At 51.7% G+C, this 14,588-nt stretch overlaps 1 protein-coding gene across 8 annotated transcripts in view; it reads left to right on the top strand.

The window, feature by feature from the left end:
- Positions 1 to 6,560: 6,560 nt before the first annotated feature.
- Positions 6,561 to 14,588, top strand: part of FGFR1 (fibroblast growth factor receptor 1) — a 128,881-nt gene continuing 120,853 nt past the window's right edge. For 3 of the 8 annotated variants that reach the window (XM_084614992.1, XM_084614994.1, XM_084614993.1), the window contains exon 1: positions 6,561 to 7,007. The gene's annotated coding sequence lies outside the window, so the exon portion shown is untranslated. The remainder of the gene's footprint in view (positions 7,008 to 14,588) is intronic. The other 5 variants (XM_084614996.1, XM_084614997.1, XM_084614999.1 and 2 more) reach the window with 2 other exon arrangements.

Genomic DNA, 14,588 nt, shown 5'->3' on the forward strand with positions numbered 1-14,588 from the left:
CTGACAAGGGTTTCTCTGAAGTCACCCTGAGTGCACTAACATTGCACTGCGTTGAAGGCGCTAGTTACCTTGGGCAAGGGGATTCACAGTGCCTCATGGGCATATGCTCTGCATTATTCGTCAGGACCCCTTCGACCTGGGCTCCCCCCTACAAGGCCTCCTTCCTCACTGTATGTGATTTGTGATATGTGATATTGTGATATGACAGGTAGCACCTCTTCCCTCTCTGCCGAGGCAAACGGCTCCTGGACAATCGAACAGGCTTCTCTAGGGGGCCTGACACACTGGAATTGGTTGATCTTTAGCCTCCCAAATGGAAACAAGGCCCTGACTTCACCAGTTTCATCATGTCTCTTGAGGTCTGTGCAGCTAGGCAGTTAATTTCCCTTCTCGCATCGAGGAGTGAGTATGGGGCACAGGAAGGGCTATCCTGGATCAGAGCCATGATCCATCTTTGGTGTAGTAGCTACCAAAGCAAACCACCTTCCCATCTCATCTAACCTTCTGCACCTGAGCCGATCCTGCATCAAACCCTGACAATTACTTCACCCAAAGCCCAGTGGACCCAATGGAAAGACTCCAGCAGACCCCATCTGACTTTGAATCAGGCCCAAAGGCTTCCATTTCCCAAAGCACCCACATGATTTGGGAGCCTAAGTCCCATTTTCAAAACTGACTTAGACACCTAGGGACACATTTTCAAAGGCACTTAAGGATGCAGAGAGGCGCCAAGTGGGATTTTCAAAAACACCCAGGTGCCCAACTCACACTGATTTCAATGGGAAGCACCAGTGCAAACATGAGGAATTTTAGTTTTATTTTATTTTATTGGCAGAGGGTCTGTGAAGATCTGTATCAACCCCCCAAATCTCTGCCATGTCAGAGGCTGCGGGCATAGGCGCCAACTCCATGGGTGCTCTGGGGCTGGGCCCAGCCCAGCGTCTCCTGCCCACAGCAGGACAGGCATGGGCAGCAGCCTCCACCAACACAACTCAACCTAGCCCTGGGGCCAGAGGGGAGCTTAGACTCCAAGCCTGCTCACTTCCAGCAGAGGCTGCCAACAAGGGCCAGGACTGAGTGACGTCCACGTGTTCCCCGGGTAGGGTGACCAGACAGCCAGTGTGAAAAGCAGGACAGGTGGGGGTGATGGACACCTATATAAGACAAAGCCCCGAATATCAGGGCTGTCCCTATAAAATCAGGACATTTGTTCCCCTGTCCCTGGGGAGGCCAGCTCACTTCACCCCCAGGCCAGCAGATGGTAACAGCTCTATCTATCTCCTGCTTTTGAGCCTGGGATGCTGGGTGAGGGACTCCATCCTGCCTGGTGCCAGCACTGGGGGCAAACCCCTGGCCTGGAGCTGCCCAGGAGGGGCGGATTCTTGTTCCCATTGTCAGCAGGTTCCAAAAGTCTTTAACTGAACCCCCCAAATTTCCTTGTCATCCCCCCCCCGGCTGCTGCCTCGTTAATCCAGCCAGGCAGAAAACCGTCTCCTTCCAGGGAAACAATAGCAACAGAAAGAAAAGGAGTACTTGTGGCACCTTAGAGACTAACCAATTTATTAGAGCATAAGCTTTCGTGAGCTACAGCTCACTTCATCAGATGCATATCGTGGAAACTGCAGCAGACTTTATATATACACAGAGAATATGAACCAATACCTGCCCTGCTCTACTCTCTCCCCGTCACAGGGAGCTGTTAAGGCTGAAATGCAGGCAGAGCCATGCCAGGGCTGACATTATTAGGGACAGGACAAAAGCTCAGCAGGACCATTGACTTGGCAGGCCACTGGGGCTGCTGCTGCAAAAAGACAACAGTAAAATACAAGAACCCCCTGCCTGGGACAATGGGCGCCCTTGGCACCCCCACGACTGGGGTCCTGCCCACCCACCCTCCAGAGCAGGCCTCCCTGCTGAGGTGGCTGAGTCTTGGGGACCTGGAGGAGCGCTCCCCGGTAGCCTGGTCTATAGATTATGAATAAAAATCCCCAGTTATCACTTTGAGGGTTGACAGGTTCTTCTCCCAAGATCAGGCCCAGTATTGATAAAATTATTCTCGAGTTGGGAACCCCGATGTGCACAGGTGCAACACTCACCCTATAGGAATTCTTTTATATTGACAAATAAATCATTTATTAACGCATTTAGCAAAGTCATGCACACTCTCACTCAGTAAGGTGGATAGAGATAATACCGAACGTACACATGAACATCCACACGCACACCATCCCTTACAGAACAACCTGAAATGTTAGCCATCATCTTCCTAATCACCATCACCCTCCTCATCTTCACCAGTGGCCATCATTCTGGCCCCTCCCAAGGGCTACATCTCTCTCCAACTGCCCCGGGTTGGGATGCCACTTTTATAATATGTTATGCTGATGTTACCATGTCTAATGCATATTTAATAGGAGTTTCTCCCCTCTTCCTTATTTGTATTTCCTCCCCTTACCAATGTTAAGGTGTCCTTCTATAGGTTAGTGTCTTTATGATTTTAACTCATGATCATATACGCTAATTCATTGCCATGGCGCTCTTGCAGTCGGATAATGCGTCCCAAACCTTCCAGAAGCTGGTGTTAGTTCATGTTCTGTGCTTGGCTGATGTCCTTATGGACAAAATTCCACCCTACACTTGACTTCTCCTAAGTTATCTATGCCAAGTTCATAGACCTCAAGCCTCATGCTAACTGCTGAAGCCAATGTTTTACAGGACACAGGCCTGTAGGTTCCTTGCATTACTGCTGAATACAGTAAAGCAGGATAGAATGGAAAGCAATGACTATAACAGAGGTAAGCTGGCCCACTGGTCTACACCCTGCACTCCAGCTCCGGCGTGCTGAGCTCTTTGACTACTTGCACTGAGCTTATGGCCCTAGTCACCAGTCTAGCGAGGAGGGCATTTGAACACAGCTGCCATGCCAGAACCGATGAGGTATTTAATTCCTAGGGATCTGGGGGGCAGAGGCTGGGGGAGGAAGGATGTTGGCTGTAAGAGTACGTCTACACTGCAAGAAAACACCCTGGCTGGCCTGTGTCAGCTGACGCTGTGGGGCTCAAATTGCAGCCTAGCTGTTCTGAAACCCTGGGAGAGGGAGGGTCTCAGAACCCCGGGCTCCAGCCCAAGCCCAAATGTCTACACTGCTGTTCTTAGCCCCGCAGCCCCAGTCAACTGACCCAGGCTCTGAGACTCCATGCCACGGGGTTTTTATTGCAGAGTGGACTTACCCTAACTTACCCAAACTCTTCCATCCGTTAGGGTCTGGCAGTCCTATGCTGCAGAACCAAACTGCAGGAGGCCCCTGGGCCTTCACTCTCCTCCCTTCTTGTTGCAAAGAGCTCTCGTTTTCCCTGCTTGGCTAGCCGTCTCCCTGCTCTAATATATTTTCTTCCTTCAGTGCTGCTGCTTTGGCGGCTAACCTGGGCTGCATTCTTCACAATTATCTGCCTTAAAAGAATTCATCGGGAGCCAAATAGAAACAGACAAAATGAGGATAACAAAATGCAGCTTGGAAACCAAAACAAAAAACAAATCCCTCCTGCTCACCAGCCTGTTTATAACCAGGCTCACTGCCTGGGTGCGTATTTCACTGAGATCAGAGAGGAACCGTGAGCTGAGATGCAGCATGGAGCTCTCCGAAAGGCAGCAAGCTGGAGAGACCGAATCACAACTACACTGGGATCAGGAGGGGGACCTGAGTCAGAGCTCCCTCACCATAACCCGTTCATGCAGTCACCGAATTTAAAGCCAAAAGGGACCATTGTGATCATCTAATCTGACCTCCTGCAGAACACTGGGCAGAGAACCTCGCCCAGTGATCCCTGTGTCCAGCCCCTATCTTGTGACTAAGCTAGGGCATATTTTTCATAAACTATTCCCTGCACAATTCCCTAATTGATGCGATCAGCTGCAACACTCCACATGGATAGGAGAGTCTTGGGAGGACTGTTACCTTCTCTCCACTCCAGGCATCAACCAATATTTATTGATCACCCCTGGAAAAACCTATTAAATAGCGATTGGCATCAAAAGTAAGCAGTTGCCGGAGCTGGCAATGGGCTGCTCTCATTCCAAAGATGGACACCTAGCATTTGGTTCAGATATAGTTGTGGTGATTGATGCCTCTAATTCAGCCTGTCTTGTTCCACTTCATAACTTAATCATTTGCACATTGTCTCTTCCAGCTCTTCCACAGTGAGCCAGGAGATGTCTTCATTCTGGCCTATACTGCACTGGAGTCTCGTCCAGGACTACCTCACTGTTTAGGCTCCGTGAATCTAAATCAAACCTCCTTGCGCAGTCTACATTATCCTAGGTGAACCTTGCCTGGGGACAGCTCTCTCTCTCTTTAGAAGCTGCTTAGTGGGGGATTACTGGGCCTAAGAATTCTGAAGCCAAGTAGGGTTTTCGGCAGATTAATTTGCATGACAATAGACCCCGCATGCTACTCCAGCTACAGCTACCTCTTAGCAGAGCTGGTGTCTGAGGCCTCCGGAAAAGCCAAAGGCTGGACTGTTGCCTGAGCCTGCAGACATTTTCCCAAGTGCTTTACAGCTTAGAACTTTCACCATGTTTCTCCTCTAGACCTCACCGAAGTGTTGACATGAGACAGATGGGGTGAATGGTTTCAGCTGTCAGTTGTTTTTTGGACTGTTCAGTGGTTTGTGGCACAGATTATTTGGGGCTGACAATCCTTTCCAAGCCCATCAGAGTGGAAGATACAGGCTTGATTTTCAGAAAGAGCCATGGGTGCTCATCACTTCCACAAGCCACATATGCATAAGGGGAATAAATGTTACCTATCTGTGCAATAACGAAGAAAGACATTTGCCTATAGCTTTTGATGGAAACAAAGATGCCAAGAGAGCAAACCTCAGATAGTTTGTTCAAATCACCAGAACCCCCAGATAATAGCAGTTTGGTATATTTTTGTCTATCAGGAGCAAAAGGCAGAAAAATCTGAATAGATGGCATGAGGCAACTCTTGCAAATCAAAGCAAATTCTGAAACTTGAGGATTTAGGTCTTGATCTTGTGGTCAGATCCATGTAGAACACTCAGGTCATAAGGGTCTGACCACACAAACATAATGACAGGATCCTGGTTTTAGGTGGTACATCATAAAACCATACTAAGATGTTTGTGAGCTGGAAGTATCAAACATAGGAAAGAGGAATGCTGCTAGCCCATTTCTCCCAGAAAAGACAGAGGGGCGTGATTTTAATTCAGAGGGTCTTTCTACTGGAAAACAAACTAGTCACAATAAAATCAGATTTTCCCCTCACCTTTGCCTCTGAATTCTCTCTCTTTTTGTTATTGTTTGTTACTTAACTCCAGAAATCTTTAGGCAGTTTGCATGAATTAACAAATAGTGGGGAAGCGAGCGTGTGTGTTGGAGGGGGAAGACAATATCACCAACCCTGACTGTTCAAAAATCGTGAGTCAAGCCCTAAATAATCATACATTGTCTTTAAAATCCTGAGATTTCAAAAGTAAAATCAGCAATGCTGGGTTCTGTGGTTTTGCCAGCTGGTTTCCCTGAGCCTTTATCTCACACTCAGTTCAGGTTTGCTCTGCAACCGCCAGGGCTAGAAATTTACCTAAAAGAGAAATAAGTCAATCAATCTGAGATTCTCACTTGATCTTGGCAGCTGGGGCTTTAAGAATCACACCAAATATAAGGAGATTATCATGCGGCAAGAGTTGGCAACACTGATTTCTGACGAGTTCTGCTCTTCTGACATGTTGCATGTCTGTTGCTTGGTTATTTTATTTGTTGTATGTCCGGCAGCCCTGTGCCTGTCAGCGCACATTGGCTGAGCCTTGGCTCGTCCATAAAGCTCATTGCAGGATCGGGGCCTTAGATTGTAAGCGCTTCAGGGCAAAAACCGGCTCCTGTTACTACATATCTATCACAATGGGGTCCCGGATCCTGATCTCGGGGACTCTGAGCGCTACCATAACACACATAAATAATCGGGCTATGAAACACACCCCCCACAATAAACTGCACTGTTTGGAATCAGCCGATAGAAACCACGCAGGTTTATTTGGAAGGGAACACGCAAATAAAATGTAAACCCGAGAGGTGGCCAAAGGCCCAGCTCTGCTGGGGGAGGAGGGACGTTCCCCAGCCGCCTGCGCCCCACAGCCAAGAGTTTGCCATGAGCTCCGTGCGGAAGGAGGAGCCGCATTTCGGGGGCTCGGAGCTCAGATCCAAATACCGAGGGGTTTGTTCGCCCATCCAGCGGCCCCGCACGCACTTGGAAGAGCCTCCCGGGCAAAGTCCCGAGCCCTTGCCGCTCCTGTCTATCCCGAGAAGCCGGAGCCTGAGATTCCTTCTCCCGCCGGAGGCAGGGACGCTTCCCGACCCAGGACAGGCTAACCCGGGGCAGTCAGCCCAGCAGGCTGCTGGCGGCGGAGAGGAGGGCGGCGTGGGAACACAGAGAAGGGCCGGGGCGGGAGGGCCTGAGCGAAGCGAGGAGGAGGAGCTGGGAAGCAGGGGGGTGTGGAGGACGGAGGAGGGGCTGGCGGAGAGGGAGGGACTCAGCCCTGCTCTGCAGCGCGCAGTGGGGGACTGGGCACCGGGCAGCAGCCGGAGGAGGGAGGCGCGTCGCTCCGGAGCGCACGGAGGGAACCCGGGGAGCGCAGCGCAGCGCATCCACCGCAGCTCGTCCGGGCACCTGGGCTTCCAGCCCCCGGGATCGGCGGAGTCTAGGGGCGTCGCGGCCACTTGTGTCTTCCCCGGGGGCCGAGCCCCTTCCCGGATCTACAGCGCACGGGGGCCCCCTTGGTGAGATGGAGCCGGGGCTGTGAGCTGGGGCGGCTCGGGAGGTCTGCGCGCCTCCAGCCCCGGCCAGGGCTCTGCGCCTATTGTTCCCAGCAGCCGGCGCCGCTGGGGGATTGTGTCCCCGCGGCAGCTCCGGGGGCACCGAGCGGGACCGGCCCCGCCTGGAGCGGCCGCAACCCCCCACTGGACCCCGCGGACTGTGCCCAGCCGGACCGGTGAGTAGCTGCTGGAGGGGGCGTCCCACGCGGCTTCCCACCCGCCCCCCATGCCCGGGAGGCGCCATCGCAGCTGCGGGCAAACTTTCCCCAAACTTTGGGACTCGCTCCTGGGGGGAGGGGGCGTGGGCGGACGGGGGGCGGGCGCCTCTGGGGTCTGGCCCCGTGGGGGCGGGGCTGCTGAGCGAGACCGGAGTGGGTCAGAGGGGGCGCCCCGCTCAGGGCTGGGGGCCTGGCCGTGAAACGCGGCGGAGAGCGCCCAGGGCTCTACCCCGGCCCGCCCTGCTCCCCGCGGGAGGGTCAGTGTCCGCCGTGGGGCGGTGATGGAGCCTGGATGCACCCACTGCTTCCAGTCCCCGCGCCAGCCTGGGGCATGGGGCCCCGGGAGGGAGCCGCCAGACCTTGCTCAGCCGTGGCTGGGGCAAAGCCGCGGGGGCTGGTTCCGGCCCCGTCCCGGCCTGCGGTGCCAGGTGCCCGGGGAGCAGGGCGCTGGGAGCCCGCAGCAGCCTCCGGCTCTGTGCTCGGCAGAGTTCGCAGCGCCCCTGGCACGGGCCCGATCCAGGGGGCAGCCCAGCCCCGAGCAAACTTACCGGTGCGCGCGGGCGCCTGCAGGATCGGGGCCTGCGACTGCTTCTCCCCCAGCGGTGCCCCGGCCGCAGGGAGCCCCGACGTGGATGTGTCCGGGTAGCATCCACCGGGGGGAGTTGGGGGCACTTCTTGGTGCTGTGCCTGGCCCAGCCTGGCAACCAGACCTCCCCAAAGGAGGGCAAACTGCTTAGTCCCATGGGCAGAGCGAACCCGGGGGACCCGCGCTCCTTTATAGAACAGGAGAGCCCCTGTGCTGGGGGAACATAAGAGCGGCCATACTAGGGCAGGCCAAGGGTCCATCTAGCTCGGGATCCTGTCTGCCAGCAGTGGCTGGGGGCAGGCGCTTCAGAGGGGATGAACAGAACAGGGCGATTTATCGCCTGATCCGCCCCCTGCCATCCAGTCCCAGCTTCTGGCAGTCAGAGGTGAAGGACACCTTGAGCAGGGGGCTGAATTCTCCATTTCTGCAGCAGGGCTTTAGAGGCAGCCCTGTGCTGGAGTTTGCAGGGAGGGATTTATTTCTCTCTAGGCCACGGGGAAAGGTGGCTTCAGAGTTCTTGTAGGGCAGGCGCCACCGGGGTCAGGCCACTGCCTGGTTTTCGAGGAGCCCTGGAGAGCCTGTGACTGGAAATGAAGAGGGGGAAGTTGTTTCTTGACCTTGTGTAAACTCTCTGGATAGTTGGCACCTGGTAAATGTTTCTCATATTGATTATTGCGAGCTTAATGGCAGGCATGCCGCTGCCGGGCTAGTTCAGCGATCCCAGGCAAGCGGCTAAGGAATTCCTGTCTGAATTGAACAAAACCCAGCAGCAGCCTCCTGAGATGGTGTGGGCAGATTCAGAGCATTGAACCCGGCGTTCTCCTAGACCTTCACTGGATGGGCTGCTGCTCCCCACATGCTCCCCGAAGGAGCGTGCATTGTGTCACTGCCCTGCAGTCCTGCTTTGCTTTTTTCCATTCTCCCATTATAACCGAGCGAGTGAGGCCAGTTTTAGGGGTTCGGCTTGATGCGAGATTCTTGGGATTTATGGAACTGTTTTCTCCCTGGGACCTTAAGAGCGTGCCTTAACACATAAAATAAGGCCTGCCTTTTAAAAGAGGAGGGTTTTCTGAGCCAAAAAGGCTTCTTAAGGTACAAAGTTTAGTGCGGGAGGAAAATCTCTTCTGCACTGAAAATATTCCCTCTGGTTTCAAGCCTGTTGATTTTGTCTCTGTAATGGAATAGCACTTTCTCTAGATATGGTCATTAAGCTAAATGTTTCCTTACTCTTCCTTAGCAGATGTACTCTGCATAGTTGAATGTCTGAGGAAAGTTTTTAATACCTGGCACACCTAGACAATTTAGCCAAAAGTTTCTCCAGCCTTGCTTTACTATTCTATATTTAGGGCTGATATAAAGCATCCCCATAAAACACTGCTGTGTAGTTTTCCAGTAGTCCTGCTAATCAGTGGCACCCCAGCGATATCCCTCCTATCTGAATAATTTTTGCAGGCATGCAGTGTGCTAATGCCCTGTAATGCAGATGCCCGCCTGGGCTTCTCATGCCTACTAATGTCTTATTTACACAGTTCTCCTTGCTAAAACGGAAGTTTGTTGGAGCCTGTATTGGCCCTCTGGGGAGGCACTGGCTGGAGTATCTCATTAAGGTGGTCCTGCTGCAGATCTCGCCCCTTATGTTAGACGGTTTGTTAGCGAGTCTAAAAAATTTTTGGCTGTGCTCTGTCCTCCCTCCTATAACAAACACACTAAGCTGCACAAAGCAAATGAGGTCCCTGTTTGTCCTTGGTCACGAATGAGAAATGGCCAGAAGTAAACTCTTCATTGAGACTCTCCAAGCTCTGCATGCAGCTGTATCTCGCGGCTGATCTTAAGTGAACTTGTTTTCTTGAGGCCTGGCCTTACTTAATGGATCCTGTGTGCCCCAGGTTGGGACACTGAATCTGCAGTTTCCATCCCTCAACTGCCAACACAGTCCGTCTCTCTTTCAGAAACAAAGCTACAAGAAATTCCTGGATGTTCCCTTGATAGTGCTGCGGCTTCTCTGTCTGCTCCAAATGGACGACATTTCATTTTAAAATGCACTGCTAAAAATGTATAAAATGATAGCTGCTGGAACTAGGGGTGCGGGGGTGCTGTTGCACCCCTGGCTTGAAATGGTTTCCATTATACACAGGGTTTACAGTTTGGTTCAGTGGCTCTCAGCACCCCCACTGTACAAATTATTCCAGCACCCCTGAATGATAGGGGCCTTTCCCTTAGCTTCCGACAAGGGGTTTGTCTGTATGTCTGTAGAAAGGATGGTTGTGCTGGTGCAGACCTCCAGTGATGAGGTGCCGGTGTAAAGTGAGGTTTGAGCCCCGCAGGGAGATGTGCCACACCAGAGTAGCTACGTTGATGTAAAAACCCCTGATGTAGACAGGCTCTTCATACAGAGAACTCGCCCCATGGGAAAGCTTTGCACTTGCCTTTGCTGTGAGAGCATGAACGAACGAACGGTTTGGCATTTTTGAAATGCACCTTTTAAGATGTTTGGACATTTCTGGAGTTGAGTGAATAACTCTTAACAAGTTAAAACAATGCTGCCAACTCTCGCCATTTCAGCACAGTTCATGATATTTGGTGCTTTTCTTCAAGCCCTGCTCCAGCACACATGCAATTGCATGGGAATATTTGTTTTGGGGGTTTTTAAGGTAAGTTACTAGCCTCACTGGTTACCTAGAATATTTTATAAACACAAGCCCTAAAGGCTCCAAAACCAAGGAAATTCAGAAGAACCCAAGGGTTTGGGTTTTTTTGTTTTTTTTTAATCTCATGATTTTGACTCATAATTTTTGAATGCTTGAGTTGGGAATACTGCAGATAATATAGTCAACAAATTTTGATGTTTTATTCACAAATTCATCATGAGTGGATGATGAGATTCTATAATTATTCTTTACTCCAAGTTATTCACAAATTTCTTCAGAAAATAATCAGGTTGTAAATGCTCCTTATTTGCGTTGTGTGCCTGGTTTGCTTCTGTGATATTGTTTGTGTTCTCTGATTGGACGACGTATATAATTAACCAACACCGTGCAAAATTTGAATGTTATAGTCAATTGTGATGCTTGCAATTTATGCTGTGTCGGTTCGTGGTATAAATCATCCAATCAAGGAATGCAAACAAAACCATTTGACTTATGTATCTAACCAACGCAGCTCAAAATCTGAATTTTATATTCAATTGTGGTGGGTGCAATTTGTACTGTGTTAGGTACTGAAATCACATAACGGTGTTCCTGTTCTCTGATTGGATGAGTTAGGTAACTAGCTTGCCACAAATTGGTACTGGAAAGCTGCAGTTGTTACGGTTGAATGTGCGGTTTCCTTTTGGTGATTTGAACCTTAAGATGTACTCGATTGGACTGTTTGCACTACTAAGATGTGTGTGCGTGGAAAGGGTTTGTTTTTTAGAGTCCTGAATACATAGGACAGTCAAAATTTGCTTTCCTAGTCAGGCAGATGCAGAGTTAGTTTCTCCCTCACTATTCTTGCAGCTCTAACAAGTTCTCTATGCAAATCACAGTGTGGGGGAGGTGGGGCTGGGGGAGAAGAGGGAGATGGTATCCTGCCAAGTCTTGGCTTTGGTGGGGGATCAGGAGAACAGGTCCTCACATATTTCTTTGGCTAGTGGCCATTTTCCCCACACATGAGCACTTCCTCCCTTAATCTCAGGGGTGGCTGGCATGCACTGGTGCCTTCCCATTGTCTTGCTTGGAGAGGATTAAAATAAATCAAGATAGTCTCTGCCCTGGAATGGTAAAGGACAGAGCGAGGTTATTCCCATGCTCTGCACCACCAACTCTTGTCCACAGGAACTACAAATCTGTCAGCGTCTGACTCCACCGCATTCACGACTCCGATTCCGCTTTAAAATAAGGAACCACGCTGCTCTCACCAAGCTGGGAAGGGAGCCCTTCATGCTTTCAGGAGAGCTGGTGGCTTTATTGTTCCCTTCAGAACCTTGCGTATTTAGCTGTTTAAAAATTTGCCCTGAAGTAGAACCCGTTTTGCTTGCAGTCCCAGCCTGCTGCGTCCATGATGCATGTTCTCACAGCATTGTAGCTTCCAGCCTGCTGAAAAGGACAGTTGGGTTTTGACCAGCTCACAGAGGCTCTAGTCCTTGGTAATTCAACTTCCTCCTCTGCTTTCCAGGACTTGGTGGTCTTCTTCCTTCTCTTTTGTGGGTGTTTGTCTTTATCTCTAGTAGGAAAATATTTGCTGGAATTGAGTGAGTTCATCTTTTCCCCTTCTCTAGCAATGGAAGACTATGGAAACCAGGCCCCAGGCATCTTTCACTGAGCTCCCAAAACTGAGGCTACATCTGAAAATGTTGGCTTCAGATTTTGCTGTGGGCAAGTTGGTAGCAGAGCTGGGAACAGACGCCGGGGGCCAGCTGGGCATGCACTCTGACTCTGAGTCCTCTGTCCTTTCCATTAGACAGCACGCCCTGTTCGGGGTAACTTCTGAAATGTTAAAAGTATCCCAATGTTGTGAAACTGTTCCCTCCCTTCTCCGTCCTGATCCCATATTTCCACTGAGGTGATGAAAGGCAATCAGTTAGATTTTTGCTAGATGGCTGCATCAGACTTAGTGCCTGGAGCAAATTTAGGAAAGTCTTAAAGAGGCTACTGACTGAGATCTTAGTTTACTCATTAGGAATACGCTTTTTATAATCCCCTCCATATTGCTGAAGCCCCTAAGCTGTGAGCCCTTGCAATGTGCTCCTGGAAACGTACACGTGACTTACAGAGACGTTTACTGCGTGGAAGGATTAAATGCTGTATGCTGCACACTCGGGCATGTATTTTTCCAAGTCTGTGTCTGCTTTAAACATTACTGTTTTCTCCCCTAGACGCTATTAGAATTGTTTTCTCTTGATTTCAGCAAATACTCAGTTCCTGGCCTGTGTGCAGTCCGGCGCGCGGAGGGATGCGGGCGGGGGGAGGGGTTAATTCTGTCCCGGCACTTTGTGGCACTTCCTTAGTTTGCAGTGAGGTTGACGCTTTATTTATCTTGAGACTCAAGTGAAAAACATGCAGCTTACCCTAAGGCCATGCATATTTTCAAGCTGGGTACGTGCTTCCTTCCAGTGTTTGGTAAGTGGTTATCCAGTCACCTGCTTGCCTTTGGGGGGTGGACTTTGCACCCGATACCTCAACTATGTCCCTGCCACACTGTTCTCTTGGGGATGGGAGACCCCGTCTCCCATCACAGCCCTTTGGTCCATGCTTTCCATCGCCTGTTGCGAGGTCTGCCCTTTGCAGCTGTCAGCCTTCCAGGTGGAGATGGGAAGGGATTCACTTCGGAGGCACTGGTCCCTGATCCTCAGCTGGGTGTAGGGGTCACCGTTGGGTGAATTAAGTTATTGCCCAGAGCCCTTTACACCACTGCCAGTTCTTGCTGGCCTGTGGAGGGCGGTTCTGGAGCCAGGACTCTGACCAAAGGTAGCTGCCATGGTAGTGCTCAGTGCTGAGCTGCTGGCCAGTCCTAGTCTTTGAGTGAAGCTTCCAGTTTTGATTCATGCCCATATTACGGGCCGGTTTTCAATATGGCTCAGCACCCAGCAGCTCCTATGGTTCTTGCTGGGGAAGGAGGAGTCCCCATTGCTTTCAAAGGAGGCGGCTGGGTGTAAAACATCTCGCCCTGTGGCTTTCCCTTATGACCAGTGGTGTGCTGTGACCTGAACTGTGGATGGACTCCTTTAAAGCCGCAGTGAGAGCAGAATCTGCCCACCATCCCACCAGCCTTCCCTTTCTACTGCTGAGCGTTTCCTTCCCCAGCACACTCGCCCCTCCGGGCTGGCTTGGTTTCAGGTACTGACACAATAGAGAATCCCACATGTCAGATATTGAAATCTCCAGCAACCCGTTGTTACCCCCATGTTCTCTAGGGTTGCCAGGCGTCCGGTTTTCGATCAGAACACCCAGTCGAAAGGGACCCTGGTGGCTCTGGTCAGCACTGCTGACCAGGCTGTTAGAAGTCTGGTTGAGGGGGCTGGCAGACTCCCTACCCGGCTGGGGATGTGGCCAGTATGTCCCTCCGGCTTATAGGCATAGGGGTGGCCATGGGGGCTCCAGGTGCTGCTGCCTGCACCTCAACCCCCAGTCCTGAGCCCCCTCCTGCACCCAAACTCTCCTGAACCCTTCACCCCGCATGCTCTCCTGTGCCCGAACCCCCTGCCCCAGTCCAGAGCTCCCTCCTGCACTCCAAACCCCTTGGCCACAGCCCAGAGCCCCCTCCTGCACCCCAAACTTCTCATTTCTGGCCTCACCCCAGAGTCTGCACCCCCAGCTGGAGCCCTCACCCCCTCCTGCACCCCAACCCCCTTCCCCAGCCCAGTGAAAATGAGCGAGTGAGGGTGGGGGATAGCGAGCATTGGAGGGGCGGGGCCTTGAAGATGGGGCAGGGGGCGGGGCAAGGGTGTTCGGTTTTCTGCGATTAGAAGGTTGGCAACCCAAAGTTGCTCCCACCACAACCCCTCCATGCTGCTTTACAAAGGGCATGTGGCTCTAAAGCCACTGGTAGGAACAGTGACTGGAAAACCACAGCGAGCAGAGAAGGGATCTGGCCACAGCCCTTTGGAGAGGATCCCCCCACGCCACCCTTGTGCTGATCTGTAGCAGGCACAGGCTGAGGCCGCTCTCTGGTGCTTGGTGGCCTTTCTAGATCACCCTGGTCCCAGCACATGTGTTCTTGGACTTGCTTCTTCTAGTGACAATTCGATTGTCCTTTTTAGGCCTCCCATGGGCAAGTTCCAGGTTTGGTTAGACCAAACGCAACCCTACCGTAGTGGCTGGGTTGAGCCCAGCCCACAGGAGTTTGAGGACACACTGACCTAGGAGTTGTCGAGTCCCGAAGCAGCCTTAGGTTTTATCTGCAACATTGAATTGTGATCACTAGATTCCCTGACTGAAAAGGCCTGGAAACCAGCGTGTCTTTGGGGGACAGTG

Source organism: Lepidochelys olivacea (assembly GCF_965140295.1).
Source record: "Lepidochelys olivacea isolate rLepOli2 genome assembly, chromosome: 26".
Classification (NCBI taxonomy): Eukaryota; Metazoa; Chordata; order Testudines; family Cheloniidae; genus Lepidochelys; species Lepidochelys olivacea.